Genomic DNA, 24,571 nt, shown 5'->3' with positions numbered 1-24,571 from the left:
CTGCTGGGATGGGCACGGTTGCCTGGTCAGATGTGGAAGGTGAGCAGGGGGCCTGCGGTGGGGGGATCGGTCCCCCAGATGTGCTGAGTTGGCTTCCCTCCCAACCAGAGGGAGGAGGCTGGAGCTGTCCGCTGTCCAGGGCACTTGGGATCTGAGCTGTGTGATTGGAACAGCTTGTCATTGACGAGGTGGCATTTTCTCTCTCTCTTTCTCTGCTCGGAAGTGGCATCAGGCACTGCATCCTGTGGGCTGGGCTGGAGCTGAAGCTGCCAGAGAAGGGGGTGTGGGGCCCCAGACAGCCTGGGTGGTTCCAGTGGCTTTGGGAGCTTGCTGGAGCAGCTGATGCTGCACAGGGGTAGAAGTCTCGGGGCTTCCTTTTCTTGTGTGGATTCCGAGCTCCGTGTGGGGAGAGGAGAGGCCGGGGGACCCCGGGGTCTCCTGGTCTGCTGGCAGGTTGGAAGCAAAGAGATATCCAGGGTGCTTGGGCCCGAGAGGAGCGTGTAAGTGGAGGCCCGTGTGTAGGAGAATGGTCAGTGTGGTGTCCGTGAGGCTGAGGCGGTTCAGGCTGGCTCGTCTGGGAAGCTTCGGCTTGAAACTCAAAGGCTCGGTTTGCTGTCTGTGCAATCGCTTAACGGCGTGCTTGCGAGAGGAGTGGTGTGGGGAGGGGGCGAGCAGCTGTGGGATTGGAAAGCCTGGAGGAGGAGTGTGGAGCTGAGTAAAGACGAAAGGCGGAGGGGGATGTGGCTCACGTTCAGGATGGGGCTTCCTAGAGGGGCAAAGAACGGATGGGAAGAGAGCTGTCGCTGCTGGGGTCCTCTGCGCAATTAGTGGGCTGCCAGTCAGAACTCGGGATAAGGGGTCAGACTGCAGCTGCATACCCCTCCTTGCTTCCAGTCGAGTCTGGGGCACTGGGGGCCGTGGGACCCTTCAGAAACCCAGAGTGGCTGCTTTTCCCAGAGCTGCCTTAGGGAGAACCCGGAGCTTTGGAGTCTCAGAGCCTGGAGCTAAATGGCCATGGTAGATTCTGGATGGCAGGTGCAGCAGTTGCAAAAGAACTGGACTCTGTCCTCTGCACTTGTGTGGGCCCTCTGCCTAAGGGAGACCGGCCCTACCTTGCCGAGAGTGCATCCACTCCCCACCTGCTCTCTGGCCCACTGCGTACCGGTCTCTCGCTCTGAGTTTCTGTTAATGCCACAAACAGGCTCTGCCTGCAGCCTCTGTGATTCCAGGTGGCTGTCTGTGATTCTGGAAAAGCCCAGAGTGCCAGAGAGGAAGGGGCATTGCCCCTTGCGTCCATAGAGCTCTGGTTCCTGGGGGGTGCGGTTTTTACCCTTCGTTTTTAAACACTGAGGGAGAACACAACAAAATCCGTGGTAACCTCTTTATATTAAAGAGGAAGAGGGTCTGGGCTGGGGGGAAGGGACCAGCCATCCTGGGAGTCCTTCAAAATGGAGCAAACAGGACCCTGAAACATGTCATGCACACATGATGTCTCAGGTGGCTCGAGAAGGGGACAGTGACGCATTCCTGGAGGCTGAGACCATCCCTGTCTCCCACCCGTGCTTTCTAGTGCCGTGGTAACGCTCGGCTTCACCACTGCATCTGCCCGCTCGAACATGCTCTCAGCTGTTCCTCTGTCTGCCTGAACACACATGGAACACACAGGGAAACTGCAGTCGGTAGCAGACCCTGGGCGAGTTCCCAAGCATCCCCCTAACTGCGTGTCCAACTAGTGGTTTCCTCTCCATTCATGATCAAGTTCCAGCTCCAAGGCAGGGTTCTTAGACCCACGGCTGCTGTTTTGCGCTTAACCCATCGTTTGAATCACTGGAGTCTCAAGAGGCCAGAGATCAGGGCTTCCAGCCTCACCTGGGCCTTTGACCTCTCCAGGTTGTCTCTCAAATAGCGAAGTTGCTTGTGGATATGGTTTGTTACATAGTGACCGGCCATCCTCACCAAACCCAGGACGGACCTGGCTGCGTGTTCCCCCTTGGACTGACCCTCAATGTCTGACCTCCCCCAGCACTGAAAAGGGGGTGAGCCTCAGGGCTGGATCCCCAAGCTATTGGGGAAGTGTCAGAAAGGAAATCTGGAGGGGGCCCCAGGTGGACGGCTGATCTTTCTCCCCTTTTGATGGCAGTGGGATGCCATGCCGAGCCTCTATGAGAGGGGACATGGTGCCAGGTTTATCCCAAGACCTCGCGGTGAGGGGTAATCCTTCCCATTCCCCCTTTGTACACCTGTCCCTTTTGGCCTGGAGTCTAGTATGCTGATTCCGAGGCTCTGGCATCCACAAGAGGGCGGAGGACCTTGCAGGTCGTTATGGGAGAAGTCTAGTTCAGGGGTGGTCTTGCTCATTCATTCTCTCTGCTTCTTTCTGTTGGTTTGTCCAAAGCTGGGTGGCTTCTTGCTTAATGTGCTGTGGCTGACATATTAGAGAAGTATGGGGGAGGGGAGGTCCCAGGTGGATCACTTTTTCTGTTTTTCTTTCTCCATAAAGCATACCTAGCACTATCTCCAGGGCTAAGGCTTTTGCATAAGGTTTCTTATTCCAAGTTCTTAGCTCGTGTGCAATGAAGTGCGTAATACCCTTTAATTAGTGAATGAGCCATGGTTCTAGCACAGGGAAAGGCTGTTTGTGGAGGTTAAAAGTCCCAGGAAGCCAGGTGTGGAGTGCTGACTGCCATGTAAACACGTGTGTCCCATGTTGATGTGGGTACACCTTTAGCCCTCACGTGGGACCATCTGAATGCAGATAGGCACGTGTTTGCCCTTCTGGGGGAAGCATGGTTGGAGGTCTGGATGGGATGTTTCTGGACGTGATGGACGTGACGTTGGATGATCTAACGATCAGGAGCCAATTCTTGGCTTGAATGGGTTTGAATCCTAGCTCCGTCATTTTCTAGCTTATTCCCTAGGCTTCGACTTGGTCATGTAACATCTATTAATATGTGCTTTTCTGTATCACAGGGTTATTGGGAGGAGGAACCATGGGAGACACACTAAGTGAATGTCTTTTTGTACTTTGTGACAGATGTGCGGGTGGAAGGCCGGAGTGGGGGGCCTTCTCCTTGCTAGGAGGAGGGTTATTATTGTCTATGGTTCCTGCCCTATTTGCAGCCCACCGTAGGAGTCAGGTCATGAGTCCTGCTGTGAGGATTAACCAGGGGGCTGGAGGGGGCTGCTGCTTTCTCTGTTTGGAGCCCAGGGTTAAAGCCCAGCCTTGTGGTGGTGGGATTTCTTAGAGCGGAGGTCCCACCTGGGTTCGATAACTAACTATTGCTGACAGGTGGCAACTCCATTGTGTGTGACTAAAATGTGACCATGTCACGTTGCTTCTGTGCTCCTCACACTGGGGTTCATCTGTCTCCAAGTTCAGGAACGCAAGTGACCCTTCAGTTGGCACTTTTAACTCGATTTCCATAGTTGTGTGTGTTTGTGCTTTAAACTTGAGATTTCTGGGTCTCCTGGGGGGCTCAATCAGTTGAGCATCTGCCTTTGGCTCAGGCCATGATCCCAGGGTCCTGGGATTGAGCCCCACGTTGGGGGGTGGTCCCTGCTCAGCTGGGTGTCTGCTTCTCCTTCTGCCTCTCCCCCTAGCTTGTGCTCTCTCTCTCTCTTTCTCTCTCTCTCAAATAAATAAAATCTTAAAAAAAATTTTTTTTTGAGATTTCTTAGGAAAGGCATTTCTTACTGAAAGAGCGGTCTCTCCACAGTGAGATCTTGCTAGCGGCACATCTGGAGCTTAGACACCTGTATCACATAGCGTCACAAAGATGTGGAGGTGAGGGTTTCGGAGGCTCACATGCTTGGAATTCTTGCCCAAGGCTGGCAGGTCCATGGCTGAGCTCTCTGTATTTATTACACAAGGAGCAGGTGCATGAAGACTGGGGGCTTTGGGGAGAGAGCTGTATTGGAATTCTCCCGGTACCCCCATTTGCGCTGTGATCTTAAGCACCTTTCTTAGCCTTAGTTTCCCCATTTTAAGAATCGAAACAGTAATACCTGTCCCTCAGGTTGTACCCCGCCAGGGCCACAGAATATGCCCAGAGCCTGGGTGTGGCGGAGGAGGCCTGGTGCATCCGGGGCGGGCCCCTTGCTCTACTGCGCGGCCCACGGGAGTATTACTGAGCCTGCGCTAGATGCTGGCTCTCTTGACTCCAGGCCAGTGTTCTTCCCACTCTTCCTTACTGTGACTAACCACTAGCTCTACAGCACAGTGCTGTAGAGCTTTGCTCACGGGGTTCTTCGTTCTTTGCAATGCTTAGATTTCCACTTTTCCCTGGGCTTTGGTTCCCCTGGAGTTCTGCGGCCTAAACATCCTCTCTTTCCCCACCGCCCAGCCTTCCCCTGTTGCATCTCTGTGCTACCGACTTACCCCTGGGGGGCTCGTTCTGCTCCGACCCCTGCAAGGAACTCCGTGACCTCCGTATGAGGTGTACAGCTTTTGTTACAGTGGGTCCCGTCACTGCACGCACAGGCGCCTCTGTCCACCCAAGCGCACCTGCTCTGCAGCGGTTCCAACGTCCCATCAGGGTCTTGCCATCTGAGAGCTCACCGCTCCTTTCCCATCCCCTCTAGAGGGAGGGCTAGTTGACAGCAGGCATCTCGGCTTGAAGGATGGGCTCTCTGCACAGTGGGTGCCAAATATGGCCCCGCCTGTGGCCAGTTGTCAATTACAAGTTGGTTTCTGTTTCCTGAACTGACCCAGAATCCTCTGTTTGTGGGCTCTTTGAGCTTACTTTTGGCTTTCCCCCCCCAACCTCCACCTCTAGGTTTATTTCTTTAAATCCAACATGTCCTTTAAAATCCAGCTCTAGTATCTCTATAGCCTTTTCCAGGAAACCATTGCCAAACCCTCACCTCCATGGCCGTAATCTGAATGAATTTCTTCCTCCTCTGTCTTTGAAAGAGAATTTTGGCTCCCTCCTCCGTCAGAGCACTCACCGTGCCTTTCCTAGGCTTAGACTCATAAAGTGTTTACGCTAGAAGAGCCCTCAGAGATGATTTGATTTAATACCTGAATTCTTTAACCACGGATAATTCTTATACATTGCCTATTTCTGCTCCTCTTCCCTGTAAGACATGTTGTCTTTCCTGACCTTCTATTCTCAGGGCTTAGAAGTGCTTAGCACATGGTAAGCTCTCAGACTGTGTCTTCCAAGTGCGTCAAGTGGGCTTGAAGCTACTGGAAGGTGAGAGGGCACTCTGGCTGATATAAAGGGAGATAACAATTTTTCAGCCTCCTTCTCCAGCGGAGGTATCTGGGATCCCACTGGCACCGCGATGACATGTCTCATTATTGTCATTATTTTAATAATATGCTTTCAGAGGACAGAAACAGTCCAAGCTCATGGCTGAACACTTGGGCAGTGTGGGGAAAGAATAGAGAAAAAAGAAAAAAATTGCCTATGATAGCATCGCAGATGCAATTATAGGTATTAATTGGGGCTTGGGAGTATCTCCATTGGGTCACACAATGTATGCACGTTTGTGTGTCCGCATGCCTGGGACCACACCTTTTGTGCATCAAGTGTCCTGTCTGGCATGCGGCACACGCCCAATCAGCGTCAGCTTGCTCTCTCTTCTTCTTGGGAACCTGGGGTCGTGTTCAGGGTGTTAGAGATTCCCTCCAAGGTCCACTTAGAGTCAAAGCATAATCCAAAGCTAGGTCTGATCAGTACCCATCTTGTGGGCTCTGTTTTGTCCTTTCTGCCAGAAGCGCTGGGGATAATTTGTGAGAGCCAGTGGTAACCACCCCTCTTAATTCAGCCTCCTTGGATTTTAGGGTCATAACTAAGTACCCGTTACCCTCCTCTGATGCAGTTGACAGTCCAGCTGTGAGTTGACCAGAAGCCACCTCGGTCCCCCTGTTTGTTTGCAAGGATGAGCCACAGATGTGTTCATGGATACCCAATGAGCTCTCCTGACCCCGCTTCTGGATGAGGTCCAACCTTATGACTATGTAGAGCCATGAGGACCATGGGTTGTGAAGACCATGAGATTCTGTACAGACCATTCCTGTCTGCCTCAGTATACGGGTGTAGACCCCAGCTGTCTCCATCCCCTGCGACATCTCTGGGCTCTAGGACAAGTGGTCTACATTGCACTTTTAGTCCTTAAGGGGCTTGGAAGTTTGTAAGCATTTTGCCATGTTGTCGGAAAGGCAGCCACTGCTAGGCTGATGAGCGAACAGTGTTTCTTGGTGCCAATTCTGGTTTGTAGGACATTAGTCGTGTCTGCCTGGAAGCACTGAATTATCTGACATGTTGGATGGATAGGGTGGTGACTGGGAGCTGACTGTTACAATGACCCACATCATCTACTTGCAGAGAAAAGCTAACACTACCAACAGGCCACAGAGTCAGGGTCTTGTTGCACGTGGGGTGAATGTATATATCTGTGCCTCTGTCCCGGGAGTCCTTAGCCTCCAAAACAGCTGATGGAAGAAGGCCACCCGAGAGTTTATTGAATTGGTAACAGGACCCTTCCCCCTTCTGTGGTGGTTCCCTTTTCCTTCCTACAGAAAGTCCTTCCCTTAATGAAGAGAGGAGTTTTAGAAATTTCTCTCTAAAGTGAATCCTAGTTTGCTACTGATTTCTATAGTAAGGGCTGAAATGGGATCCCATTAAAAAAAAAAAAATCCCCCAAAGGCCGAATACGGCGGTTTTTAGCCCTGAAGTTGCAGTTCATATTTCAAAGTACCAGGGATCCCATTCTCTCCATCAGACCAAAAATATATCACCTAGGTCAAGAGATATCTGAGAGTAGGCTGTGTGTTTTCTCTTTTTGGTCTGAGGGTTTCTGTGTGATGGAAATGGGTTGAAATAGCAAAACGTTCTGCGGAGCCATTTGACCCACAGTCTATTCTAACCTGGAACTAATGGCCTGCATCATCATCGCTGCAAGTGAGATTCCATATATCCCACGTCTCCCGTGCAGCGGACTTAAAACTAGTCCAGACAGATGGGCCTTAGTGGTTACTGGGTAGCAGATGCCCCCAGAAATACATGGTCATTATTTGATAAATCTGAAGCTTGGGATAGAAGCTTGTTTATCAGATTAGGCTTTATTTGGGGACCGCAGTCCCCAAAGTGTCAGCCTTTGGATGCTAAAGCATCTTTCTATCTCCCAGGTCTTATTTTCTCATGACTCAGGTGTGCTCTGTATTGATTACCTCAGTGATCATGGAAGTGCATACTCCAGAATGCAAGCCCAAGACACGGGAGAAATGTATTCGCCTGGATTTATTGACTCCTGTTGATTGAGTCGTACAACGTAGGGCAACGTAATTAGCCTCTAGGGGCCTCAGTTTCCTCATCTGTAAAATGAGGGGGTTGAACTGCGTGATTCCAAAGGATTTGCCCTCCTGTAGAACTCTACCGCAATAAAGTATAATCAACATTTACTTTTCTGATACCACGTCTGTTCCCTAAAACTACAACTTTTAACTTCTATTTGGGAGAAGGAACAAATGTTTTTTTGTAACCAGATCTACCTACTCATTTATTTGTTTGTTATATTTAGAGAGATCTGTGTAGTGGGAACAGAGACACTCTGATACGCCGAGTGGCTGTAGTGGGGTATAGGGAGGTGTAGCACCCTACTTTCAAGATCCTATCCATGAGCCACTACGTGTATTGGACTGACTGGGCGTTTCCATCACTAGCCTCGTGCTTGTGAGTGGGGATGCGCCTATAAATTAGCGAGGACATCTTTGGAAGATGCTGCCCAGACTCCCTCTAGGGGTGCAGGGTGCTAGGGGTGCAGTGTCTGACCGTGCCTATGTTTACCAATGGCACCGCCACTCCTGGAAATAGCTGGGAAGTTATTCACCTCTTACCGCCTGGGGCTGGCCAGTGGCTGGTGGCTCACTGACCCAGGGGTCCGAATTGCCAGCCATCTTGCCTCGAGATGGAACAAACTTCCAGAGCGCTTTATACTCCAGAGTTTCCTGGGGGATCAGGCCGAGCAGGAATTCTCCTGTGCTTTCAACATCTTTTCTCTCTTACCTGTATCCTACGAACCTCACTCCCTGAGGTCTCTCCCTGGATAAACCACCTGGATGAGAAACCCCATCTCAGGCCTTGTTAGGGAATATAGTCTGTATGGTGATGAGTTTTAGCTTCTCCATCTGTTTGGTAACCTGGAGAACCACCTAGGCATACAGATCTGTGTCTGGCTTAGAAAGAAGGAAATAGCTGTTTCAAAAGTCTTTGAAGCCCTGAACTTTCTAGATCTGTGTCCTCAACGGGGGCCTATAACAATTTGCAGGAGTGGTTTTTCTGTTTTTTTTTTTTTTTTTCCCCAATCAAATGAGCATCTGAGCGACTTTCTAATTAGGATTCACACCTCTGGGCGCAGCCGATTTGTTCCTCTTTGGCGCTTCTCGTCCAAGGAAAACCCTTCCTGAAGTTGCCCATAACCTCTGAGCTGAGTTATCCCTATTCTCCCGGCGGCTGCTTACCCCAAGCCGCTCATATTCTAGCTCACACCTTCAGCAACATCTGAATTCTCCTCTTTTCTGCTCTGAAAACTTCCCTTTCAGCGCCCCTCCCCCAGCCAGTCTTCCCTGCCATTTCTTCCTGGATGTGCATCACTTTCACTTTGAACCACAAGGTAGAGACTTTCATGTCGGCCATGGCTTTAAAAGCATGTCTTTAAAGCAGGAGGTGGGGAGCAGTGTTTGGCTGACCAGGGGTGATGGTCTTCATAGGTCACTGAAACCATGAGTGATGAGTGTTGGAAAACATGGAGACTCGTTAGACTGCAAAGGAAAGTGGGTGACCCAAGGCAGGGCCATTGCCTTCTTCAAACTCTTGCAAGGCAGTCTCAGGGAGGAGGAGTGAAGCTTTCTTTCTGCAAAGCTGGAGGGCAGAGCTAGCCCCAGTGCGGGAGAGGGGAAGAAGTTCAGAGAGGTGGCTACTGGCTGATTGGAAGGAACTCTCCTGGATGTTTCGAGGACCCCCACCCCCCATGCCCAGTCAACAGCTCTGGGCCAGGCCATGCAATTGCTTATTACGAGTGCTGTAGGGGTAGATCAATGTCAGGTGAAGAGTTGGATTTACTAGCCTCTAAAGTTATTTCCAATGCTGAGCATTCTTGATTTATTTCCTTCCTGAACAGATAGATACTTGAAGTCAGAGGTGAGGGTCCTTGGCATTTGACATTGGAAAGAATTGATCATAGATGCAAGCCAGCTTGTCCAGCCTGTAGATCCACCCCATTTTGCAACCTTGGCTGAGGCTGAGTGTTTCAGAAGCCAGGACGAGAAGGGCACTGTGGGCCCATCCCTGCACACAAGAGAGTGGGTGTTCGGTTCAGGCAGGAAGTGCATGGGTGCCTGTGGCCAGGGCTTCGGGTGGCTGTTTGAAGACCTGGCCTCCCGAAACGAGGATGCATGCCTGCCTTGAAGTTCCCAGAGGAATTTGTCATAAGTTCTGGGCTCTAGAACCAGTCCTAGAGAGCAAATTCTGGATGTGGTTTAGTTTGGCCTGGTTCTGGCGACTGGGATGTATATGGATTAGAGGTGACTCTGGGGTAGGTGGGGGTAGAGACAGACTGAGCTACAGGGAAGGAGGCTAATCTGGCCCAGAGAATGTCCTGTTCTGGAACACCAGGGGATAGAAACCAGGGGATGGGAACACCAGGGGCTGGAAAGACGAAGGGGCTTTGGCACTTGAGATAATTACATAGGAGATGAACTTTGTGGTGTGATCATGGGATTTAGGGCCCCATAGGTGTATGTTCCAGGTTTGTGGGACCGTGATTTTTTGATTAATAAGAAACCTATATTTGGTCTTTGTTCCTGGCTCCTGGTACAAGAGCTTTAAAAACCCTTGGAGTTTCCTGAGGGATTGGAGCAAGAGGAGCATCTCTGGTTATTCCTAATAAGGGCCTTTCAGCCATACCCGATTTTCTGCTGATGAAGTGATTGCTTTACGATGAAGGCTGGTTGCCAGAGGAACCAACCATCTGACCAGAGAGGGCAGGAGATTGAGTCAGTCATTAACGACCAATGACTTAATCCAGGGCGCCTGTGTTATGAATTGCCGCAGAAACCTCTACATGAAGGGACCCGGAGTGCTTCTGGGTTGGTAAACACGTGGAGGTAGGTAGGGGGGTAGGCATGGATGCTCTGTGCCCCTCCCCCGTATCTTCAACACAATCTGAATTATCCTATAAATAAAACAGTACCAATAAACACACTTTTCCTGAGTTCTCTATGTCCCTCTAGCAAATTGTTGAATGTGAGAAGGGGGTTGTGGGAATCTCTGATGTACAGCTAGCTGGTCAGAAGCATAGGTGGCCTGGATTCCTCAGTGGCACCTGACGTGGGGGTGCATTCTTGTGGGACTGAGCCCGTAGCCTGTGGGGTCTGCATGTGTTCTGGGTAGTTAGCATCAGAATCACTTGGCACGAGGAGAACAGCCCACACATTTGGTGTCAGAAGTGAAGGGTTCTGGGAGTCAAAAACAGCTCAGTAGAAACCTTGGGAAAATTATTTATCCTCTCCAGGCCTCAGTTTCGCCATCTGTTAAATAATAATAACCCTGGCACTTGCCTCCTAGGATTGCTGGCAGCCATGGAAGGAAATGCTAGAAGTGAAACTTCTAGCAACGGGCCAGATGTAGAGGGACAACTGTTTTGTCGCTACTGTTATTTTTGTTAGGGCTAACATGAGCCAGTGGTAAAACCCAGTGAGGGAGATTCCAAGAGCAGAAGGATTTTTGGGGAAGTCCATAGTGCCATCAGCAAGTCTCAGGAGTACGGGGAATGAGGCTGCCGTGAAGCCCCGCGCTCAGCTCCTGCTGGGGACGGGGGGTGGGGGGAAGAGCCACTGGAGACCCTACAACTATGTCCCAACTGGAATTTCTCCTGTTTGGTCATCCCTGTGTCGTCAACAAAACCTGTGAATTACTAACATTTTCGGAGCCCAGAATATATCCCAGGTGCTGTTCTGGGTCAAGCACCTCATTCGGTCTTCACGATTGCCTTGGGAATGATGGAATATGGGTAGCCCCTTTTCCCATGGAAAAAATGAGGCTCAGGAACGTTAAATGACAGGGCTAATGGCACTTAGCTAGGAATTGGTGGAACTGGGATTTGAACCAGGAACTCTGGTTCCTAGATCCGGGATGCTTTTGCTACAAGATGCTTATTTGAGCCTCCGGATAACTCATAGTGGAAAAGGTAATGATGGATCTGTTTCCCAGTTAAATACAAATGAGGCTCAGAGAGGTCTGATTGATGACTGGCACAAGGTCATTCAGCAAGATGGTGGCCCTCTTGGGGATTTGAGTCCTATCTTGATTTCCTGGGACTATCTTCGGTAAGGACCTCAAACTTATTTGTATAGTACTGAGCTGGGTGAAAGGCCAATCGTCGGCAAGTCTTCAGCTCCAAAGAATTGGGGTTTAGGCCTAAGCTCCCTCAACTTACCTGTGTCCTCTCCTGGCTACCAGGAACCTGGCAGCTGCCAGACCTGCAGCCAAGCAGGAAGACTGCCTAGGCTTAGTTCAACAGGCAAGGCAGAGGGGTCAAGCAAGCCCACAGCACCCTCTTCAGGAGAGTTGAGATGCTGGAGAAAAAGTCTCTTCTTGTCAGGGTGACACTTGGGATCTCTCTGAGTTGCCCCATGTGGAGCTCAGGGCTCTGTGCATTTGATTCTGCCCAGCCTGCCCTTTTTGCCTCTGCCTCCACATTATATCTATTTACTAATGTAGTTTATTTATTTATTTATTTTTAAAGATTTTATTTATTTATTTGACAGACAGAGATCACAAGTAGGCATAGAGGCAGGCAGAGACAGAGGAGGAAGCAGGCTCCCTGCTGAGCAGAGAGCCCGAAGCGGGGCTTAGTCCCAGGACCCTGAGATCATGACCTGAGCCAAAGGCAGAGGCTCCCACCCAGGTGCCTTACTTATTTATTTTTTAAAATTTTTTATTTGAGAGAAGGCTAAGAAGAGAGAGAATGAGTGGGGGGAGGAGGGGTAGAGAGAGAGGGAAAAGGAGACTCCCTGCTGAGAAGGGACCCCCCCCCCGCCCCCTCGCTTCCCCCTCCCGCGGGCCTCAATCCCAGGACACTGAGCCGAAGGCAGTCGCTTGACCAACTGAGCCACCCTGGTGCTCCTGTGTCCACATTTTAAGTCAGACTCTGGGTGGCAGAAAGGATGACCTTGGGAGAAGCTGATGTGTTTAAAGAAGCAGGTGGCTAGAACTTGGTAGAGAGAATTCCCACTTCTGCCTCTGAACCGGTGACTTGCCTCTGAAGGTCCAGTCCGAGTGCGCCCTGATGGGTGAACGGGCAGGTGACAGAAGAGTGCAGCGGTTAGGAGCTGGGCTCCAGAGCGAGGCTGTCTCGATTCAAATTCTATAATCAGATGTTAGTTGGGCAAGTAAGTACTCAGTTTGGTTTGGGGAGAACAGAAGAATTTGTGATGTATGTCACCATAGACCTCAACCTCTCTGAGTTTCTGTTCCCCCTTTCCTTCCTGCCATTTCCACCCACACGGCAAACTTTAAACTTCTCCTCCAGGACTCTAGTCTTCCGTTTTCTCCTTTCTGTGGTGTAAACTGAGGTTTTCCGGTGGGAATCTCTAGAGCGCCTTCTTGGGTTTTCTCCTCCCCCATGGAGGTGGCAGTTGGGACCTCTCTCCAGAGCGGGAGTGGTTGCAATGGGGCTTTCACATGTCCCCCAGGATGATGTAGGGATTCCAGGTTCCTGTCCTGCCTTCTCCCTGAGGGCCCTGAGAGGGGCTTGTCCCTCTGTTCATGGAGCACGAGGAGGCAGTGATGAGAGAACAGCGTCCCCATGAACTGGGAGTAACTGTGTCTTCTAAAGTTTGGGCCAAGGCTGCTTCTGCCTTCCTGGAATGATTTCTTAGCAGAACACCTTCTGTCCCCTGGGCCTGTTAGCTATTTCAGGGACATTTTAAGTGGCTATTAACAAATGTTGAATTATGGCTGCAGACCTCTGGGAGCTCAAGTGACATTCACATGAATCATAAGTGAGCTCTGTACAGTCGAGGCTGCCACAATGGGCTGGGATTAAACAAACAGGAGCCATTGTTCTCTCCAAAGCAATGAGGCAAGAACATGGTTCCTCGGAGCCTGGGATCGCAGGCAGTATGCCCCTTAGGAGCTGTCCAGGACACAAGGCTCATTGCTGCAGGGCGGACAGATGCTCTGTGGTTTGCAGAGAGGCGTACTCGAGCCCAATATCTGGAGGTATTTACCGACCATGGGCATGTCCCAGGATAGGCCAGCCAGTCTCTGGGGCTATGAGCTGCCCAGAACATTGATTCGACAAATATCTTCTGAGTGCTTCCTACATTCTGGGCTAAGCTCTAGAGAAATGGAAATCAGTAAGGCCCAACCAGGAATTCAAGATGATCAGTCTAGTGCGGAGGCTGAGCAGTAAAGAGATTCCTTGAGCCTGAACAGCTAGAGTTTGCAGAGTCCAGAGGCAATACTGGGGAGGCCCCACAAATCTTCCAAAAACAGATGATATGTATAATTTTTTTTTTTAATTTCAAACATGTTGCAAGACAAGTTCAAAGAACTATGTGTCCTTTTCCCCACGTCCCACTGATGTCCTCTCTGGCTAGAGGACCTCGCATAGGGGTCCCTCAGCGTCAAATCCCCCTGTTGTCAAAGCCCCCGGTTGTCCAATGCCCCAAGCCTCCTTTTCTTGGGCACTGTTTCTTAGTTTCTCCCTGACTTTCATGACCGTGACATTTTTTTAGGATTCAAGGGCCACCGTCTTGCAGAAGGATTTTCTGTTTGGGTTTCCCTCTTGATTAGACCCAGATAACAGATTTTTGGCTGAATTTCTCAGAATTGATTCAGGATTTTTCTCACTTCCTCCCATCCAGAGGCACATGATGCCTATTTGTCCCAATACTTACCATGTTAATTTTTATTCCTTGATTAACCTGACGTCATCCACGGAGACCCTTTGAGACCGTGTAAAGCCCCATTTCTCAACCCTCTCTCACCCTCTGGCTCTATCATCATTGATTTTTCTTGCCTGAGTTGTTATAGTGATGCTCCCCAAATGGTGATTTTTCTAATTCCATCATTTCATCCACATCTATTAGTTGACTTTCTAAAATACAGATGAGCTCTCTTCTCCCTTTTTATTCATTTATTTATTTAAATCAATGTAGTTTCAGATCTCTATTGTAGTCAATGGGTTATAATCGTCAATCAAAATCTCTATTTTATTCAATGGGTTCATGTCATCATTTCAAAACTCCAATTTTCCCATTTTGGGGAACCTCTTCAAGCTGACTTTTGCGTTCTTTTGACCTTTCCCTGCAACTCTTGAGCTCTTTAGCAGTTTCTGGCCCAGCCGGATGTTCCAGGTTCATCTTTTTCTTTTCCTTACTCAGTCCTGTAATTGGTCATCTCTCCAGTGAACTCTGGTTCCTTTTAGTGGGAAACGCTGTTTAGAACGAAGATCCGGGTTCTAGACTCACCTCAGTGAGGGCTCCACTGCTCCTGGGCTCAGTGGACAGAACTTGGATATTTACATAATACATTTGCATTTACAGGGAAAACCATAATCTCACACCAGGACTTCCTACACCCAACGGAGGGCTTGAACTCCCCATCCTGAGATCAAGAGTCCCATGCTTCCCCGACTGAACCGGCCAGGCCCCCCTAACACCAATACTTCCAATTCTGATCTACTACCACAAGGTTCATTCTAGATCTTTCCTCTTTCCAGATTAGCCTTTCCTTTTTCCAGCAGTAGGAAACCAGCCTCCCATTACCTTCTCTACTTGTTTGCTCCATTCTGTTGAACAGAGACCATCTCCCTCTCCTTAAGGCTCCTGCTCTGCTCGGACACCCCCTCACCTGGGCCCTGTCCTCAGGAGCTACCTTCTGGCTAGACTCTAGTGCCTTCCTTGTGTGTGCTCTGGCTGGCTGTTCACCAGCTGCCTCTCATTCTTACTCAAATCTCCGCACTTGTCCCCCAAACATTTTTACAGCTTTTTAACTTAAAACGTTCAGCATGCACTCAAGAAACAATCAAGATTCGTGTGGTGCATTCGGTTCTCCTGTCTCTTTAATCAAAGAGCTCTCCTCCAACGTAGCGCACACACAGAGTTTTTAAAAATAGCTTTATTGGGATACAATTCTTCTATTATACAGTTTACCCATAGAAAATGTTAAATTCAGCGGGTTTAGTGCGTTCAGTGTTGTGAATTTCAGAACATATTCATTACTCCCCAAAGAAACTCGGTCTCCATTAGCAGTTGCCATTGGCTCCCATCCTCCTTCCTCCGGCCCCTCCCCCACACTAGCCTCAAGTGATGACTAACCTGCGGTCTGTCTCCATGGATTTGCCTCTTCTGGAAACTTCCTACAAATGCAATCATACGCTACCGTATGTGGTCTTTTGTGAAAGAGCTTTTATGTAGCGTAATGTTTTCAAGTTTCATCCACGTTGTAGCCTGTGTCAGAACTCCGTTCCTTTTTATTCCTAAATGATGGTCCATGGGCTGAATGGGCCTCTTTTGATTTATCTTCATCAGTTGATGGACGTTTGAGTCATTTCCATTTTCGGTGATTATGAATAATGCCGTGATTCACACTTTTAGTAGTGACTTCTGGAAGAGAACAGACGATGGTCTTATACAATCTGATTATTGCCTTGTGATTTCGTTGAACCTGCTCCTTCTTTCCCTGCATTTCTTGTAAACAGGGAGTTATGCATCAGGACCTGATGAGATTGAGGGTAATGACTTTGGCAAGAAGACGCCAGAGATAAAGCTGTAGACCTCCTTCGGTGTCATAGCAGGAAGAGTGTATTGCGTGGTTGTCCCACTCTTAGAGATACTAGTTCTGATCACGTGGTTAAGGCGGCGCCTGCTGGGTCCTCTCTTGTGTTCTTTCCCATAATCAGATGGTCCCCACCATCTGTGGGATGGTAGATGCTATGGTACCCTGCAAATGTTTTGTTTACCCTGATAGTTGAACCGGAATTAACAGTTTCATCAGAGGTGGCAAAATAGTGATTCTCCCATTGTATCGTTCTTTCTACATTTATGAGCTAGTGTTCCTGTGCAAAGAAGAACATTCCCTCATCAGCCGGGGACCAGCTCTGATTCCTCCTATGAAGGCAGGGTGAATGCTTCTAGTTGTCCTTCCACTGCCAGTTTTCAGAGGACAGGGTTGGCGTTGTAATTGCCATGCTGGGCTCTGAGGGGTGGTGGTTCCCAGACGGACCAGGGGTAAGGTGTTCACCAGAGAATGTTCGTGGGTGGGGAGGGAGCTGGGAGGTCAGTAGGTCTCCACTCAGCTGTCGTCAAGGCAACCACAGACTCCTTCCAGATGCCATGGTATCCCAAGATGGACATGTTCATCTCCTAGATGGATCCTAATTCTTTGGCCTGTGTCTTGGTATCTCATCACTTCCCTGGAGCCTCCCCCGGCAGAGACCTGGTACTGGTATGGCCCCATCTCAGTCTCTGGGGAACTCACGTAGCAGCCCCTCCTCAGTGGGGCAGAAAGGAAAGTCTCCCACGTGGATCCCATTTCATCGAACTACTGCTAAATGAAGCAAGCGCGTCTACGGAGCATCTGTTCTGTGCCAGGCAATGTTGCAAGCGGGTCCCAATGACACCATGAGGGAGGTCCTCTCCTCTTCCCGTGTTGTGCATATGACCATCGCACAAGAGATTTAGGAGATCACCGGGGTCTCAAATGTCCTGGTTCCATTCATTCCCCTGTTTTACCTTCTTATGCAGTGAATGACCAAAAGCTTCTGCTGGGAGGGGAGCACGGGGCAGCGTCCCTATTCTCCGCCTCCTGCCCCTATCTCCCTGCAAACCTGAATGGCTCCACAGCTCTCTGGCTGTCAGCCTGGAGGGGGCACTTCTGAGTGCAGGGAGGGTGCAGCAGGGAGGGGTTCACAACGGGGAGAGGCACCCAGGGGACACAGGTAGGGTCGTCCCTAGGAACCCATGGCATCAGCCTCTGTCCCTCCCCCGGCACCTCTGCCTGCCATTCCACAGCATAGGCAGCTTCCTTCATACATCCTGCTGTCTGCCTCGCCTGCACAGGGGCGCTAATTATCTGGCATGCTAATGAGCCCAGAGGATTAACACAGAACATGGGCAATGATGACTTCACTTGGTGGATCCAAGGCTACCTTCCTGGGAAAATATTTCAGTCTGTTTGCTGGGAGAGCATCTCACAACCAAACAGCACGTGTTGACTAAGTTCTCAGTTGTGGAGAAGCAAGTACATATCCACAATGTGTAGTTTATTCAACCTCCTGTTCGTTTGTTCATTCATTCATTCATTCATTCATTCATTCATTCATTCATTTTGTGTTCCCTGAGGGCCCACTTTGTGCCAAGATGGATAAGACACATCCTCTGCCTGCAGGCGAATGTCCTATTTTTAGAGGGATGAAGATACATAAGTATACACCTTTAATTAGAATTGTCTTGAGAGAATTAGCTCTACTGTGCGTGGCGGGGGCAGTGCCTGGCAGAGGGGAGAGGGAGTCACTACAACTGGGAGGACTGGAAGAACTCCAGGAAGAAGGTGGCATTTTAGCTCAGCCTTTAGGAGGAATAGAATTTTGACAAGGGGAAGGGGCAGGTGAGGGCATCGAGCGGCTGCGGAGCCGTGCGCATGAAGCTCCGGGACAGGTGGGCCCAGGGTGTGCAAGGTGTGTCCTTGGAAGAGGCCGGAGAGGAGGGAATGTCGCAAGCCTAGGCCAGAGACTGGCTGTGAGGGACCCTAAGCTGTCTGCTGTAGGTCATGGGGAGCTACTGAGTGTTTGGAGGGACGTGATTACATTGTCTTCTTCTTCTTCTAATTCTTTTTTTTTTTTTTTTTTAAAGAATTGTGCTTGGCAGCATCCTGGTTGAGCATGGTTTTAGATAAGAAAGATGTTGCAAAAATATGATTACTGTTTGATTGTTTTGTTATTTATTTTTTTTTAAAAGATTTTTATTTATTTACTTTGAGAGACAGAGTGCATGAGCCAGAGGGGGTGGGGGGCGGGGGGCGGAGGAGAGGCAAACTCTCCGCAGGGCCGGGAGCCTGATTCAGAGCTCAGTCCCAGGACCCTGAGATCATGACCAGAGCCGAAGACAGACATTTAACCAGCTGAGCCACCCGGGTGCCCTGTTTTGTGGTTGCTTAAAATTTAAGTCTTGCCTTTATTGGACTCTTCTGATCCTGTCTTGGTGAAGCTCGAGTCCTTGGTGTGAATTACTGACTCCAGAGCACAAACAATACTTGGGTTCTGAAAAACAGAATCATCATGTATCAGGAGAGCTCATCAAGGCTGAAAAGGAAGATTACAGCCTATGATTCTCAACCTTGACTGCCCGTTGGAATTACCTGGGAGAGCTTTAAACGCTATGTCTGGGTCCCACTCCAGAGACGCCTGGGTTGAAGTTCAGGCATCAGGATTTTTCAAAGCCCACCGGGTTAGTTCCAATGTTCAAAATTAAACACTGTTAGTAAGAGAACAAGCAGCCTGGAGAGTTGGCAGCAGATCCCAGTGCTAGGTTTTACTGACTGGTCCTCTCCCCCCGAAGTGCTAGCTCTTGCCCAGTTCTTAGCCCCGTCCTCTCTGTAGCTCAGGTTGTGTGCCTGCCATGTTCATGTTCACAGCCTTCCAGTGACCAGCAGGCAGGCCTGGCTGCCACAGCTTGGCCTTCGCATGCAAATACAGTTCTCAGCTCCGACTGGCCAGGCCATTGCTGGCTGAGGCCTTCCTGGGCAGAAGTCGGAGAAGCTGTGAGGTTCTGCTCTTGGAATTATGAATCAAGGGCTTTCCAGTTTCCCCAGCAGGAAGAGCCTTTATTTCAGGCAAAATATCCCATTTGGCTTTGGAGCTCTGACAAGTTGTCCTGTGGGGTCTCAGGCCTCCCTCTCTGGTTGCCAGTCCCTCAGTGATGCCTGTGGCTGGGAGCTGTCTGGTCGAGTAGGATTCCGGAGGTCGGGATGCTGTTCTTTCTGCGGCATAGGACTGAAGGGACCCCAGAAACTACTGCCTGTGTGTGGGCTAGGGGTTTCAGGGGACCCCAATAAGAGTGGGAGCTCAGTGCTCAGCTGCCCTCCTAGAAATGAGTGGCCACCTGTCTGTCCACCAAATGATCAGATGCGGGGTTTCCTCCTGAGGTCAGACCTAATTAATTTGGGGACCATCATAAATAGGGACTTAGCTTCTGGGGTACATGGTGCCAACTGGCATTGAGAGAAGGATGAGGTCCAGCTCTTCTCTACCATGGCTGTCCTCATACTTGTCTGTCCAATTGCACTCCTACTGGTGTCAGGCTCTTGACCTATGTGGCACGAACCATCTGGCCTGCCCCTAGGGACCTGGTCAGGGTGACTGTCCAGTTTTAGTGAGAGGGCAGTGTGGTTCATCTCTGGACAGTGGAGAGCTCCCCCCGGCCATGAGCACTTAAGGACTGATGCTGTGTTTGGGGAGGCGGTGAGGGGGAAGGGCAGTCACAGGTGGAATTGACCACTTCTAAAATTCCAAATACAAAGAAGTCTTCACTTTCAACTCCCAAGCCTTTGCTGCCAGTGACTCCATCATCCTAGGAAAATTCAGGATGCTTCCTGCCAGGGCATTTCAGCAGGGCCCAGGATCTCCAGAGTCTGTCTGCTGGAGGGAGTGCAGGCTTGTTTGTTCTTGGGTTGCCTTGGCCTTGGCTGGCCCTTGTCTCCCCATCACAGATATAAAGGAGGAGCCTTGGTGTTGGAATCAGAGAATCAGTACCGGCAAGCTGATTCCAGCACTATGTGAACTTGGTAAGCTTCTCCTAGAACAGTTTTTGTCTCAGGATTTCTCTCCCTGGGCACTATTAACATTTTGGACCAGATTCTTTTTTTTTTTTTTTTTTTTTTTTTTAAGATTTCATTTGAGAGACAGAGCATGAGTAGGGGTGGGAGCAGAGGGAGAGGGACAAGCAGACTCCCTTCTGCGCAGGGAATCCAACTCAGGACTCGATCCCAGGACCCTGAGATCATGACCTGTGCCAAAGTCAGATGCTTAACCAATGGAGCCAGGTGCCCGTGGACCAGATTCTTCTTTGTCAGGAGGGGCTGTGTTGTTCATGGTAGTATGTTTAGCAGTATTCCTGGCCAGTAGTACCTTCCTTCCACCCTGTTTTGTCTGCCCAGGGTCTCCTATGGGGCAAAACTGTTGCTGGTTGAGAACCACTGGTTTATCTGAGATGAAGATGAAAACCCCATCCGTCAGAGGTTGTCCTCAGCTGTAAGTACGTGTGGTTTGCAGGAGACAGCACTTGGCACACAGCAGGTGGCTTCGGCAGGCACGGTGAAGCCCAGGCAGGCTGTGGGCTCCCTTGGCTCCGTCACAAGAATAGCTTTCCCTGTTGGTGCCAGGCCCTTCCAGGCTCCCTGAGCCAGGAGCGGACACCTGGCTCACTGGCACCCTTGGTCCCCTGGCCTGTGGCCAAACATGGGAATGTCTGCCTTCTGGGCTTCTGTCCCACAGCCCAGAGCCCCAGCTCCTCCCTGGGGTGTGGCCTGATGTTCTGTATGCCACCCTGTAGGGCCAGGCTACCCTGGGGCCTTTCCAGGGTCCTGGTGATTCTCAGGAATGAGGTCCTTCCCTTTCCCTTCTAAAGAAGGTGCTGGAAGGAATTAAAACATTTACTGAGCATTACCATAGCTTTACTCCCACCCACCCAGAGGAACTCTGTCCTTGCTCTGTACCATGTGAAGAAGAATAGAAAATCACTGAGAGAGAAGCAAGATCCTTGGACGCAGAGAGACCTGAATTCCTGTCCTCTCATTGCTTCTGCAATGAGAAAACGGATCTCCATCCCTCTCATCCCTCATGTACATATTTGCATCATCTATCATGTGATCTCTATGTCCCATATTACATCTCATATATATGAGAGAGTTAGTACGAACACTTAATTACATCAGGCAATAGAAGCCGAGCACAGGGTCTGGCATATAATAAATAGGAAATATTTGGTATTTATCATCTTCCTTTACACAAATGAGCTCCATTCTTTCTCCTAGTGAAGGGAGGAGGCAGGTATTACATTGATGTGACCCCAGTGCGGTGAGATTGGGGTCAGGCTTCTCTCTGGAGGAGAATGTGTTTCTTGGGAGGCCTTGGGTTCCCTCTGTAGACTGAAGAGGCCAGCCAAGCCTGGGCTTCTGGGATGGGGGGTTGAGGAATGACCTGCTTTTCTGAACCCTTCCAGTTTTGGGGGAGCGTTCATGTGTACCCTCACCATCTGATTCAACAGCCTACCATGGTGGGGTGGGCAGGTGCTTTTCCTGCTTTATAGGTGAGCATATTCAAGCTCCAGGACACTGAAGGTTTTTCCAAAGTTGTGCTCTGGCATGGACCCCAATCCAGATTACCCAGACTTGTCACCCCTGTCCTTTATTTATCATGACCTTTGTTCCCTGAATGAGGCATTAGGATCCTCCCTCCTCAGAGCCACCACCCCAGCCCCCACCAAGCATCAAGCCCTGAGGTAGAGAGCAGGTGCCTCAGATTTCAGGGAAGCACCCATATTTGTCTTAGAAGTTCTCAGAACACCCTCCCAGACAGCCAGGGGTCCTAACGTCCCATCCCCCACCTCGGTATGGAAAGGGTTTGACTCGAGGTAACTCACCAAAAGGCCAGAACTCACTCAGACACTCAGACAACCTGTTCCTGATTTTCAGACCTCCCAGAGATCTCTTCTTCACCTGGTCCTACGTGAGCACAGGTCCTCAACAATGGCCCTGCCCAGCCCACCCTAAGAGAGATGAAGGAGCCATAGACTGAAACAGGTTTTCCTCACCTTTTTGATAGTGTGTGAAATACCTCTTAAGGATCCGAGGACAGGATTCATGCTTAGGATGATGCCATCCACTGGCAGGCCTGCTGACCATGGCTGATGCTGTCAGGGGACCACAGGCTGGCCTTCCCCGAGGGACGGGGAGGGGGTGACACAGTGAGGGCTGGCCGTGCCTAGGTCCTGGCAGGTGACAGCTCCAAATGGGAGTGGAGCTGGGGACAGAGACCTTTCTGGGGCTCCTTATATGTCCTGGTGGTCAAAAGGGAGGAGCCTCATCAGTGCGAGGGTGAGTCCTCTGGGGCTTGGGCAGTGGAGCTGGGGGGCTGGCTGTTTCTTTAGGGGTATGATGGCTGACTCCTGGAGTCCCCTGGTATTCATTTGCCGAAAGTCTGCTCCTCCTCCAACATCCATTTCAATGAAGCATTTTCCTCGAGGCTTTCCCGAGCTCTACTTGCTCCCCTATGCACCCCAATGGGCCCGTCTTCTCCCTCCATTGAACCCTTCTTCCTCTCCCAGGATGTGCACCAGAGTTGCCCTCGAATGTACTGATTGATAAACTTCCCTCACCCTGACCTCCATGTCTTGTGTTCAAAAGTCCTTTATTGAGCATCTGCTATCTTCAAGCAGTTGCTAAGGGAGACACCTGTTATACAAACATCAGGAAAGCAAGGCCCAGCCCGTGGGGAGCTTGCTGCCCTGATGAGGAAAACAAGCCTTCTAAGACATTGTATGTTGTGATACGCACCCTGATGGGGAATTCCAAAGCTCAGAGGAGGAAAGGTTTTCCTCTATTTGAGGAGCTGTTTGGACACCGGAGCCTCCCAGAGGCCAGAAGCATCTTTCGGGCAGGGACTGTGTCATTTGTGTCCATTCCCTCCATGCCTAGAGCAGCATCTGGGACACGCAAGATGCTCACGACATGCATGCTGCATTGCGAAGAGGCGGATTCGTTTTCCCATTTTTGTCCAGGGTCCTTTGAGGCCTCGCCTGTGCTCCCATTACAACAATATTATAACTGTCGGCATGGCTGTCTTCACATGAGCTGTGGACCCCTGGAAGGCAGTGGCTGAATCTAATTCATCACCGCATTATCTTCAGAGTCTGCACAGAATAAGCATTTAATGGAGCTTTACTGGTAGCAGTAATGGGTGGCAGTGACTGTCCCCTAACTGATTCTACTTGGAAAGTATACGAGAGGTTCTATTAGATCATCCTGTCTTTCTTAACATGTCTGGTTTGATCCTTTCACAATGTGTCAGTGAATGAATTCCCCAACCCCACAGATAGCCGGAAGGGTGCAGAGCTACCCTTACAATGGAAAAAGTGTGACTTTTCACGGTGGCCTTGTTGTCACTCAGTTGGGCCCACCCAGTTCTGGCCCCCACCTCCAGCAGCGGCCTTCTTAATTGCAGCCCTCCCAGTTCATCAGATCCTCCCCCCACCCCCCCCACTCCCCCCCCCCCGACCCCTGCTGTGAGGTAGGAAGTAGTGTGTCTGGGAGGGTGACAGTTAGTATGGGCCTTCATTCTGTACTTGGTTCAGAGCTCAGCTTCTGGATTTCAAGAAACATTGACCTGGGGGGGGGGGGGGAGTCCAAGAAGATGGCATTTAGCTTTGGCAGGGACTAGTATGCACCATTTTAACTATCAGTTTGGGCAGTCAGTAAAAGGGTTCTGTGGCTAAGGAAGCGCTACAAAAATCTGGATGAAACAAAACTGCCTGGGTTTCTTTACTGCAGGACTTATCAGCACCTTTACTGTGAATCTTTTGCATGCTCTGTGAATCTCTAGGAGGATGTATAATAAGTGGTGATGTTCCTTCTTAGCCAAGAACCTCTTAATACTGCAGAGCAAACTTTTCAGAATTCTCCATCCCAGGTCTAGTATGAGATGTGGACTTCTAGACTGTGGAATGGGTTCTTAGCTGACGATCAATGTGTATGTCAAATATAATCATGTGATACCAGGATTTCCAAAGCTGATTCTAACAGGGATTATCTAGAGTTTTTGGAATTTACAGGGTAACCAAAATCAGAAAGAGGATTCTCTCATCAAATCATGGAGGGTCCAAAATCTTGTGATCACCTCCCTTAAGAGCAGGTCTCCAGGTTAGTTGCCCTGGTTTCAAATACATTGGAGTTGTGAATAGAAGAAAAATAAGGAAGACAGTGGATTTAAGCACGAAGAGGTCATAGGGTTGTAGATCTGAGCCTGACAGAGCTGGCAGCCGGTGGTCTCACTTTGCAGGTGAGGAGAAAGTCCCAGAGAGGGTAGCAACTTGCCCAAAGTCAGACACAAGTACAAGGAAGGGGCCGGGTCCAGGGCTTTCTGTCCAGCTTTCTGTCAGTGGCCTAAGGGGCTCAGGGCTTGGCCTCAGAGTCAGGGAGAGCTAGGGTGCTGGTCCACTGTAAATGGTGTGCAGTAATAAGCTCGCCCCCCATTCGCCACTGGGAATGGGGTCATAGGGGCCCCACCTCATAGGGTGGTGCAAGCTGTTGCTGGGATAAAGGCTGTCACGTGCTCCACATAGCGCTTGACGTGTAATCTGTGTTTGATAAATGTGAGCTATTAAAAACTAGGTTCATAAATGTTTCATCTCCTAGTTCACAGGCCCTTGAACTCTGGGGGAGGGGTATGACATCATGGTGCAGACCGATGTTAAGGTTATTTTCCTCTTTTTGGTTTATCAGTGTTCACTTTGTTGGGGAGTCCAGGAGTTTGCAACCTAAGGGAACACTGGAGAATATTCTGG

The 24,571-nt window shown here is 50.0% G+C and overlaps 1 protein-coding gene across 1 annotated transcript in view; it reads left to right on the top strand.

Annotated features, from left to right (window-relative positions):
- ASIC2 (acid sensing ion channel subunit 2) overlaps positions 1-24,571 on the top strand; it is a 962,947-nt gene that overhangs the window by 1,117 nt on the left and 937,259 nt on the right. The window lies entirely within an intron of this gene.

Source organism: Mustela erminea, chromosome 18 (genome assembly GCF_009829155.1).
Source record: "Mustela erminea isolate mMusErm1 chromosome 18, mMusErm1.Pri, whole genome shotgun sequence".
Lineage (NCBI taxonomy): Eukaryota > Metazoa > Chordata > Mammalia > Carnivora > Mustelidae > Mustela > Mustela erminea.
This window is presented reverse-complemented; position numbering and strand designations above follow the sequence as displayed.